The sequence below is a fragment of the Schistocerca nitens genome, chromosome 1 (assembly GCF_023898315.1).
Source record: "Schistocerca nitens isolate TAMUIC-IGC-003100 chromosome 1, iqSchNite1.1, whole genome shotgun sequence".
Lineage (NCBI taxonomy): Eukaryota > Metazoa > Arthropoda > Insecta > Orthoptera > Acrididae > Schistocerca > Schistocerca nitens.
In genome coordinates, this window is record NC_064614.1 from 513363168 (window position 1) to 513375795 (window position 12628).

Here is a 12628-nt window from a genome sequence, read left to right on the forward strand (position 1 = left end):
TACAGACGGCAATGGAAACCAGTGCATTGATAACACAAAATGTGTATCCACAGGACAAGGTGCCTGTAACTGAAAAAGTAATGATGATCTCTCCACTGACAAGAGATTCCGGATTATTCCCCATTCAGATGTCTGTGAGGCGACTGCCAAGGGGGAGATGAACGTAAGAAAAAGTCTAAATAACTGAAGAAAGGGTAACATTCTATGAATCCGAGTGTGGAATGTCGGAAGCATGAATGTGATAAGAGAAGCTATAAAACATGAAAACGGAAATGGAAACCTCAGTCTTGATATACTGCGGGTTAGTGAAATGAAACTGTAAGAAGGAAACGATTCCTAGTCATATAAGTATATGGACATATAAACATCAGCAGAAAATGTTGTGACGGCAGTAGGATTCATCATATGCAAGAAGGTGAGGCAAATAATGGAGCGATACCGAACAGTGACAAGACAGTGAAAGGATTACACTCATCAGAATCGACAGCATACCAGGGCCAATAACAATGTTCAAGAACACAAGCCGACGTCACGTGCACGAGATGAACAGACACAGAAAGCGTATGAGGACACTGACTAAGTGGTACAGCATGTAATGGGAGACGATGTCTAATTATCATGGAGGAATGGAACGCTGTAGTAGGGGAGGAAACAGAAGAATGAATTACGGGACAATAGGGGCTCGGCACTTCGAATGAGAGAGGAGAAAAACTAATTGAATTCTACAATACATTTCTACTGCTAATGACGAATACACAGTTCAAAAGTCACAAGAGGAGAACATATATGTCGAGAGACCTGCCTAGAGAGACGGGAAAATTCCAGCTGGATTACATAACGATGAGACAGAGATTCCGAAATTAGATACATAATTGGTACGCGATCCCAGAAGCAGATATACAGGCTGGACAATTTTTATCCATAACGGGGAATAACTCAGGATAGAGGTGAGATACAGCAAAATGATTTAGACAGAAGTTGTAGGTGGCAAAGAGGATCACGCATTGCTACAAAAGGACGTGACCTCGAACATGATTTTTAAGGTGATTTGGAGGTTAAAATGATTTTTTTTTAATATGGTGATCCTTATATTTAAATTAAGATTTGAAAAGATACATTATAAAAAGCCATGGAAAGGTTCAATGAAAGCCAAACAAGGAAATAAGGTTTTAGCTCTAGTAGGGATTAACTTGGAGTAGAGGAAGGATATAGCACAATACAATGTTAGATACAAATTGGAAGGGGCATCCTGAGGAATGAGGGGCGAGGGTTCTCATCGACTTATAAATCAATTATCTACATTTTATTTACGTTTGTTCAGTCTTGCAAATGTCAAAATAACACATATATTTTGATGTCTTTATTTTCACCAATAAACACGTTAATTAAAACTTAAGATTCTAATCTCTTTTCACGCTTTCCAAATCCGATAGGGGTCTCCATAAAACGCAACTCAATCTTCGAATGACTTTCGACAATTACCTTTAAGATCATGGTTATTGGTAATGATACGTGACCGCTCATATCCCTTCCGGTTTGCATAAACTGTATTCTGCTGTATCCCTACTCTGTTCCGAGTTAACCCCCCTTAAAACTAAACACATACGTATTTTCATATTTCACCTTCATTGAACCTTGCCATGACCTCGAATAATGTTTCATTTTATACGTAAAATTTGTAGCTCTTTTCATGTCTTAAATCAAATATTAGGGTTTCCATTTTAAAAAATAACTTTAACCTCCAAATCACCTTGAAAAACACGTTCAAGGTTACAGCCGTTAGTAGCAATGTGTGACCTTTTTTGCCATCTACAGCTTTTATCTAAGACATTTTGCTGTATCTCATCTCTATACCAAGTTATTCCCCAATATGGATTAAAATGGTCCACCCTGTAGATTCAGATCATAATTTAGTAATGATGAAGAGGATCGTCCAGAAGAATCAACGTGGAAAAAAGTTGGATACTGAACTACTGATGAATGATTATGTGCGTTTAAAGTTCTCTAATGCTGTACTCGTACATATTGCGATAATAAATAGAATAGTATGGGCTCAATTGAAGAGAAATGGGCATCTTTAAAAAGGTTATTCACAGGAGTTGGACAGACAAATATAGCTACAGAGAAGGTAACTGCAAGGAACCCTTGTGCAACAGAAGAAATACTTAAACTGTTGGACGAAAGAAGTCCAAATTGTTTGCGACAAGACTGGAACTAAGCAATACAAATCACTTAGGAACAAAATAAATTGAAAGTATAGGGAAGTTAAAGTAAAATGGTTCCAGGAAAAATGTAAAGAAATGATTGTCGGGACGATGGATTCACATACACAAAAGTCAAAACAACCTTCGGTGAATTTAAAAGCATTAAGAGCGCGAAAGGATTTCAGCTATTAAATGCGGAGGAAATGGTGGATAAGTAGAAACAGTGCACTGAAAGCCTCTACGAGCAGGAGGAACTGTCTGATGATGTGATAGAAGAGGAAATGGGAGTTGATGTGGAAGATACGGAGGATCTAGTGTTACACTTAGATTTTAACATACTTTTAGAAGATATGAGATTAAACAAGGGGAAAGACGTAGATAACATGGCTTCTGAATTTCTGAAATACCTGGAGAAAATGGCAACCAAACGACTATTAAAGTTTTAAAGTTTGCTTGCAGAATTTGTGAGACTGAAGACACACAGAACCGTTCGTATGTGTGTGTGCGCGCTTGCACGCGCCCGCGCGCTCGCCTGCGTGTGTGTGTATTTGTGTTTGAAAAGAAACATAGGCTACAGCAATAGACAGTGACAATGAAGTCATGAACGTATGAAGATGTCCAAACTGAAATACGTAATCCCCAAGATAATATCCTCACACAGCACACGTTTTTATGAATGCATGTCAATGGATAGAATTGAGGGCGTGGGGTTCTTAATACTGCAGGTTGTACATGAATGAATTACTTTGCAAGTGGTTTTCGCTTGTAGCATACAGCAGTGCAATTGGGCTGTCTTCCCAGGTCTGTGCACTTAAATAAGAAGTGTAGAAAATACAAAAATCAAAAAAAGTTTATCACCCCGGTTCCGCCTTAGACACACTGTCCAGCGAGTGCAGCAAGGTGGAGGTTCCCTGCTGTTTTGGGGTGGCATTATGTGGGGCCGACGTATGCCGTTGGAGGTTATGAAAGGCGCCGTAACGGGTGTACAATACATGAATGCTAGCCTCCTACCGATAGTACTACCATATCGGCAGCATATTGGCGAGGCATTCGTCTTGATGGACGCAATTCGCGCCCCCATTGTGCACATCTTGTGAATGACTTTCTTCAGGATAACTACATCGCTTGACTAGAGTGGGCAGCTTGTTCTCCAGCCATGAACCCTATCGAACATGCCTCGGATAGATTGAAAAGAGCTGTTTATGGACGACGTGACCCACCAAACGCCCTGAGGTGTCTACGCCGAGTCGCCGTTGAGGAGTGGGACAATCTGTACCAACAGTGCTTTGAAGAACTTGTGGATAGTACGCCACGACGAATGCAGGCATGCATCAGTGGAAGAGGACGTGCTACTGGGTGTTAGAGGTACCGGAGTATACAGCAATCTGGACCATCACCTCTGAAGGTCAAGCTGCATGGTGGTACAATGTGTGGTTTTCATGAGCAATAAAAAAGGGCGGAAATGATATTTATGTTGATTTTTATTCCAATTTTCTTTACAGGCTTCGGAACTCTCGGAACCGAAGTGATGCAAAACTTTTTTGGATGTGTGTAGTTAGCTAACATAATGATCTTTTGACGAGGCGCAGGAAGAAGTTTCACAACAGCATTCAGCAACACAGCATCTGTACCTTTCCCTTTCTCAATTCTCAGTTGCTGTTACCTAAACGCCGGCCGCGGTGGCCGTGCGGTTCTGGCGCTGCAGTCCGGAACCGCGGGACTGCTACGGTCGCAGGTTCGAATCCCTCCTCGGGCATGGGTGTGTGTGATGTCCTTAGGTTAGTTAGGTTTAAGTAGTTCTAAGTTCTAGGGGACTTATGACCTAAGATGTTGAGTCCCATAGTGCTCAGAGCCATTTTTTTGTTACCTAAACATCATGCATAGTATTTTTGTTTATTATTATCGTGCATCAGACATTGCTCAGTAGCCGTAGATTTAATTACCAGAGAGACTACGATTCTAGCAGTTAGTTTACCTGAGACAGACCAAGATGATTGCCAACCAGAATGAGAGGGTTCTTGGTAAAAGTGCAGTCGTAAAAACGGAATTTAACGAACACTATATTGTCAAAGGCATACAAAAGCAAGTATTACAACCTGGTAGGGATATTTCAACCTACATCTACAAGTATTGGGTTCACAAGCAGACGTGACGTCATTCACAAAATACCTAGTTACAAATCTTTGAGAAAATTAATCTTTACTCTTCAGGAGAGGTAATAAAATAAGGAAGGAAGATAGCAACGTCATTAGAGACGGAGCACAAGCTAAGGTTATGGAAGGATGGGGAGGACACAGACCGAGCACTTTGAGAGGAATCATCGAGCCATTTAAATGAAGCAATTTAGGATAATCACGGAAAATATGGATGGCCGGAGGGGGATTTGAACCGTCGTCCTTCCGAATGCGAGTCCAGTGTGCTGACCACAGCGCCACCTCGCGCAAGAAGTGGATAAAGTCGTACGTATGCTTTAACCAGAACCGATGCAGTTCTGGATTAGCAGTTGCACTGCGTAGAAACGTGCGATCAAATGATTACAAGCATAATGAAACATATAAACACTGGCAGCTAACCTCACACGTAGAACCAAACTTCGTCAATGAATATCAATTGGATTGATCTTAGCAGGGCCCTTGTACATTGTAAAATTTGATGAACAGCATGGATTTCTGCCAGACAGTGGCGACTTTCGTCTCGATATCGCACAGCTTCGAACGTAGCTCGCCAACTTAGAAGTGGAACCGGACTAATAGTGGGAATGGCCAATTCTCTTCAAACGTGGATGTCATGTGACTTCCAACTCTTGAACTATTTCTATTGGACGAGAGTAAACCGACTCACAAACGACTTAAATTTGACACAGTGACTGAGCAAAGAGATCGCGAAAGAGCTTGTATCGTTATATTAAAACTAGTTAGTGCAATATCTTATACGTTACAGCAAAATAAGTAAATCGTTTCACTAAAAGGTGAAATACTCTGAGGAAATGAAAGTGTTGAAAAACAGCCATCTTTTAACACAATCAGACTCCCATCGGAATATCGCCCACACAATCCCGAAGAGAACTAGAGCAGATAACTATAGAAACTCTCACACAAGCAGCTTAACAGTGTTTCCATCAGATTTGCTGTTAAGGATTAATATATATAAGAATGGAAAAGAAAACTGAAGATCTGTTACATCTCGATCAATTTGGCTTTTGGAAAGGTAAACAACACACCTGAGAGACAGTTCTCACATAAGGAAAATGATGACACTTTCATAGGCCTTGGCGACCTCGGGAAATCGGAGAACGAAAAGATGCTGCAATAGTGTTCGTGTAAGCTGTAGTGAAAGACATGCGCAATATCTAAGAAAACCAAGCGGTAACTATAATAAAGGAGTGCTCGGATTAAAAATGGTGGAAGAAAGGTTCAGGAATTGGCTTAAAAGTTTAGTGTGAAAGGATACCAATGATAAGATTCGCTGATGAGCTTACAATCCTCGGTGAAAGTGAACAAAGAAAGACTAATTTAATAAGGAGTATCAGAAATGAGCTTATAGAAAAACTTAACAGGAGAAATGATGACCATGAAGTACAGGAAGCGAAGGAACTCTGCTACCTTGGAAACTAAATAAAACGTGACCAACTAAGAAAAGAGCGCATGAAAGGTAGACTACTATAAGTGGAAAGGGGATTTCTGGCTAAAAGTAGTCTACTACGGGGGTAATCCCAAAAGTAAGGTCTCCTATTTTTTATGAGTACATAGACCTGTTTATTTCTACAATGGTTTACATCAGTTTACAGCTTGAACATTTAGCTATTTGTCGACATAATCACCATTTCTGTCGATGCATTTTTGTAGACGCTGTGGCTGTTTTTGTATGGCCTTGTCATACCAGCTCGCCGCCATGCTGTTCAGAAAGTTATGAACCTCTTCTTTCACCTCGTCGTCGGAGCTGAATCGCATTCAGGTCAAATGTTCTTTTAACCTAGTCATTGGGCGCCAAGTGAGGATGTTCCATTGAAACTGTTGCAGGAGAGCAACGGTTTGCCGAGCGATGTATGGGCGAGCGTTGTCATGGAGAATGTGTACGCCCTTGCTCAACATTCCTCTTCTCCGGTTCTGTACTGCCCGTTTGAGTTTTTTTCAAGAGTCTCACAGTACCTGTCAGCGTTAACTGTCGTCCCAGTGGGCATAAAGTCGACTAACAATACCCCTTTCTAATCCCAAAAAACGGTTGTCTCTACTTTACCGGCAGACTGTGTTTGTTTGAATTTCCGCGGCTTTGGCGAAGAAGGATGTCGCTACTGGCGTGATTGTTGCTTGGTCTCAGGTGTAAAGTGGTATGCCTAGGTTTCGTCACCCGTGACAATTGAGTCGAGAAACTTTACCTGTTCGGCGGCAAGGCGGTGAAGAAATGCGTGGGAAGCATCAACTCGTGGCCGCATGTGGTGCTCAGTCAGCATGCGTGGCAGCCATCTTGCGCAAAGCTTCCGGTAGTTCAATGTTTTCGTTAAAATTCTGTGAGCGTTGCTTCGGGAAACCTCACAAGGGAGCCTCCCCATCGCACCCCCCTCAGATTTAGTTATAAGTTGGCACAGTGGATAGGCCTTGAAAAACTGAACACAGATCAATCGAGAAAACAGGAAGAAGTTGTGTGGAACTATGAAAAAAAAGGCAAAATATACAAACTGAGTAGTCCATGTGCAAGATATATAACATCAAGGACAACCAGAGGTCAGGAGCTAACCACGGGACCACGACGCTCCTGTGCTCACATTCTCCTTGAATGTTGCTTATCTTGCGCATGGACTACTCAGTTTGTATATTTTTGCTTATTTTTTTCATAGTTCCACACAACTTCTTCCTGTTTTCTCGATTGATCTATGTTCAGATTTTCAAGGCCTATCCACTGTGCCAACTTATAACTAAATCTGAGGGGGGTGCGATGGGGAGGTTCCCTTGTCAGGAACCAACGTGCAGAGATCATCCAGGGTGATCCGCCGATCTTCACGCATGCTCTGCTCAACCTTCGACACTGTCTCCTAAGAAATAGACGGTCTCCCGCATCTTTGTTCGTCGTGAATTTTGGCCCGACCAGCTGCAAACTCTCTTGACCACTTACGAACATTTTTGACATCCATGCACGACTCCCTATACACTTCCGTCAATTAGTGATGGATTTCAATCGGCGCAGTGTCCCTTGCGTTCAGAAACCGAATAACTGCGCGCAATTCACACTTGGCGGTAACTTCAAACTGGAGCTCCATTCTCAACGGTTGCGCATGTTTACACACAGTGCGTGAAGCACTCTTTATAACAGTGTGACCAACTGCCACACAAACAGAGTTCCGTACTTATAAAAAAATAGGAGACCTTACTTTTGGGACTACCCTCGTAGTATCAAATATCGGCCTTAATTTCAGGAAGAAATTTCTGAGAATGTGCTTTTGGAGCGCAGAATTGAATGGAAAGGAATCATGGTCTGTCGGAAAACCGGAAAAGAAGAGAATCGAAACGTTTCAGGTGCGGTGCTATAGAGGGACGTTGAAAATTAGGTGGAATGGTGAGATAATAAATGGACAGGTTCTCCACAGAATCGGCGAAAAAGGGAATATGTAGAAAACAGTGACAGAACTAAGGGGCAGCACGGCTGGGACTTGTGTTGAGACATCAGGGATTAATTTTCATGGCACCAGAGGTAGTCGTAGGGGATAAAAGCTGTAGGGACAGGCAGAGGTTGGGATGTATGCAACAAATAATTGAAAAGGTACGGCGCAAGTGACACTCTGACGTGAAGACAAAGTTGTGGCATGTCTCATCTAACCAGTCAGAAGACTGATGATGAAAAATGCACCATTTTTAAGAACATGTCTAATAGCTGTTCTCATCAATCCATGTAGATGTGACTTCCTGTGTAACATGAAAACACAATTTTTTGTACTTTTTAGGCCAAATTTTAAAGTGGAACATCAGTTGCACGTCCACAATTGTTTATCGGTGGTACTTTTATATCGTGTAACGCGTTCTTTGCTTTGATTATATTTCATTACGTTCGACGAACAACTTTTACATTTATTCTTACTCTCATGATTTTTACTTGATTTATAAAGTCTAGTGTTTACTGAAATACATAAACTTAGATACGCAAACGAATTTATGGGCATTTTCCGCGTAGAAAGTGGACGCTATCTTGAATCTCTATCGATTCCATTCCTTCTTACCTTGAGAAATGCCGGCCGGAGTGGCCGAGCGGTTCTAGGCGCTACAGTCTGGAACCGCGCGACCGCTACGGTCGCAGGTTCGAATCCTGTCTGGGGCATGGATGTTTGTGATGTCCTTAGGTTAGTTAGGTTTAAGTAGGTCTAAGTTCTAGGAGACTGATGACCTCAGAAGTCCTATAGTGCTCAGAGCCATTTGAACCTTGAGAAATTCTCAAGGGGCCTACTGCTCCCTTTACATCTCATCTTTTTATATGCAACAGATTAAGTGCATGTTACGGCTGACATCCACCACCGTAACTGAATGCATTTTTTAATTGTGTTTTAGTATGAACGGTAACGTAATACGTCATGTTGGCTAATGTGTTGGAATATCAAGGTACTGCTTAAAAAGTCCTGTTTTCTATTCTTGTCAAGGAAAGGCTCTGAAGCTCGAGCAACAGTCTTATTTAGGTAAGAACAAGCGTCAGATTTAAAGCCACCAGCTTTACCAGTTTTCAGGTCCTCGGCCACGTAATGCATGGAGTCTAATCTTCGTATCCCAAGTCTTATGCACCAAAGTATTCGCTCTGTCTCAGAAGCTATGAGCGCATAGAACGCCCGTGTTTGTACCCTGTTATGCCTGCAGTTAGTACCGTTGGTACCTTCAGAGCGCTTCTTTACGCTGAGAGCTTGGTATTAAAACGCCGTGCGGCCTGCGAGGGAGCAAGAGGTTATATGCTGTAGTGGCAACGAGCTGCACTTGGATGCCATTTTAGCACTCAGACCTGCGCTAGAAACCCCAAAGCTATACCATACCAAGCTGTGTCGTCTGTGGCGAGAACACGGAGCCTCAGTTAAAGCATATGATTACCGTTAAACGTGTTGCCGAATGTAACGTCATTAGGGAGACGAAAGACCAGCAGGTGCAGGGAACGGTTAACACATAGCTGCAGTTGGTCACAGCTACTGCTGACCTGTCTAAGAAAGAAAAAAGAAGAAATATAGTTAGGAGGGGAGCAAAATACAAGTGTTTCCAAAAGGATTATATGAAGGACTCTAAGAAGGACTTGGAAGAAATATTGAATGAAACTCACAAGAAACCGTCTCGCGGATAAAAATGAAAAGTAAGGACAATGCAATGCGGTGCATATGATAAAAATATATGTGAACCAAAGAATAACAGCTGACAGACGCCAACAGAGGTGGACGCGCCTTCTGGCAGCCACAGTGATCCGCATCGGTTGAACCTTCCGAGGGACAGATCACTCCCCATCAACTCAGATCTGATAATGAAAACACTCGCGCTGTGGAATAACGTGATGAAAAGGATGGCCCTGACAAATGAGTTTGTGGCGCGGCGTGACGGGCAATAATATAGTGCTTATTGTATAATTTTATAAGTTAAAGTGTTTCGTAGTATTGCGCGATTTTTACATACCCTATTACATGTGCCTCAAAACTATTAATGCAGACTGCCAGAAAGCGATGAAATTGTACAGTTGAAAGTTGTTAATAAATGGAAAAAGAAGCTTGTGTAAACGTGCACCTGTTTGCTTTAATTCTAAATTGTCTTTTCTGAAAGTATACAGGGTGACTCACCTAACATTACCGCTGGATATATTTCGTAAACCACATCAAATGCTGACGAATCGATTCCACAGACCGAACGTGAGGAGAGGGGCTAGTGTAATTGGTTAATACAAACCATAAAAAAATGCACGGAAGTATGTTTTTTAACACAAACCTACATTTTTTTAAATGGAACCCCGTTAGTTTTGTTAGCACATCTGAACATATAAACAAATACGTAATCAGTGCCGTGTGTTGCATTGTAAAATGTTAATTACATCCGGAGATATTGTAACCTAAAGTTGACGCTTGAGTACCATTCCTCCGCTGTTCGATCGTGTGTATCGGAGAGCACCGAATTACGTAGGGATCCAAAGGGAACGGTGATGGACCTTAGGTACAGAAAAGACTGGAACAGCACATTACGTCCACATGCTAACACCTTTTTATTGGTCTTTTTCACCGACGCACATGTACATTACCATGAGGGGTGAGGTACACGTATACACGTGGTTTCCGTTTTCAATTACGGAGTGGAATAGAGTGTGTTCCGACATGTCAGGCCAATAGATGTTCAATGTGGTGGCCATCATTTGCTGCACACAATTGCAATCTCTGGCGTAATGAATGTCGTACACGCTGCAGTACATCTGGTGTAATGTCGCCGCAGGCTGCCACAATACGTTGTTGCATATCCTCTGGGGTTGTAGGCACATCACGGTACACATTCTCCTTTAACGTACCCCACAGAAAGAAGTCCAGAGGTGTAAGATCAGGAGAACGGGCAGGCCAATTTATGCGTCCTCCACGTCCTATGAAACGCCCGTCGAACATCCTGTCAAGGGTCAGCCTAGTGTTAATTGCGGAATGTGCATGTGCACCATCATGCTGATACCACAAACGTCGACGCGTTTCCAGTGGGACATTTTCGAGCAACGTTGGCAGATCATTCTGTAGAAACGCGATGTATGTTTCAGCTGTTTGGGCCCCTGCAATGAAGTGAGGACCAATGAGGTGGTCACCAATGATTCCGCACCATACATTTACAGTCCACGGTCGCTGTCGCTCTACCTGTCTGAGCCAGCGAGGAATGTCCACGGACCAGTAATGCATCTTCCGTAGATTCACTGCCCCGTGGTTTGTGAAACCCGCTTCATCGGTAAACAGGTAGAACTGCAACGCATTCTCTATTAATGCCCATTGACAGAATTGCACTCGATGATTAAAGTCATCACCATGTAATTGCTGATGTAGCGACACATGAAACGGGTGAAAGCGGTGACGATCCAGTATGCGCATGACACTACTTTGACTCCACCGGCTCTCGCAATGTCCCGTGTACTCATGTGTGGGTTCATGGCAACAGCAGCTAACACACCAACTGCTCCCGCTTCTCCTGTGACGCGCCTGTTACGGACCCGTTTGCGTGCTACGACCATACCTGTGGCATATAGTTGGTGGTAGATGTTTTGCAATGTGCGGCACGTTGGATGCTCTCTGTCCAAGGACCGTTCTGCATACACCCTGCAGGCTTCAGTTGCATTTCGTCGACACTCACCATAGATGAGTATCATCTCCGCCTTTTCAGAGTTCGAATACACCATGGTCACAGTTCCTATCACAGACGTCTGGTAACACGGTGTACTACAGTTGGTCTGCGTGCGGAGACGAATGCAGAATAACAATAGCAGCAAGCGCTACATGAGGACACTGCGACAGCTAGACCAAATCACAACAGTGCACTACAGCCACACTCGTAAACACGGTCGTCATCGTAAACATGTCCCTGCAGATGCTGCTCGCCGACCGTGGCCCGTGTTTGTTACAACACGCAACTGAACGTCGAAGGTTTCAAGCGTCAACTTTAGGTTACAATATCTCCGGATGTAATTAACATTTTACAATGCAACAAACGGCACTGATTACGTATTTGTTTATACGTTCAGATGTGCTAACAAAACTAACGTGGTTCCATTTAAAAAAAAAGGAAGGTTTGTGTTAAAAAACAAACTTCCGTGCATTTTTGTATGGTTTGTATTAAACAATTACACTAGCCCGTCTCCTCACGTTCGGTCTGTGGAATCGGTTCGTCAGTATTTGATGTGGTTTACGAAACATATCCAGCGGTAACGTTAGGTGACTCACCCTGTATATGTCTTAATGTATGTAAGCTGTCGCATACCAAATAATTCTGTTCGAAGAATAGAAATATGTTCGTAAGTTACCGTTGAGAATTAAAACTATTTGTCAGAATGAGAAGCACCACTGACTGCGACAATGTAAATGAAATATGCCTGGCCGGCTGCGGTGGCCGAGCGGTTCTAGGCGCTACAGTATGGAACGGCGCGACCTCTACGGTTTCAAGAAAGTATATTTAAAAAATCATCTCAAAAACAATTTGCTGGCACTATTATATTTTCAAAATTTCACTGTTGATGGCTTAGCAAATAATCAGAAAATATTTCATTACATATTGCAGTTAAGTAGGATTAACACTGGAGAAATACAAAAATGTAACTCAACATGAAAATTTATTCTAACATGAAAGTCCTGATATTAATGGTTAAATTCTTTTCGTAATTTTCAAGTTAGTAAACATTGACTCTGACGAAACATAAAAATTGCAAGAAATTCCTGATTCACATGTCTGTGTTGAATCAAGAATGCC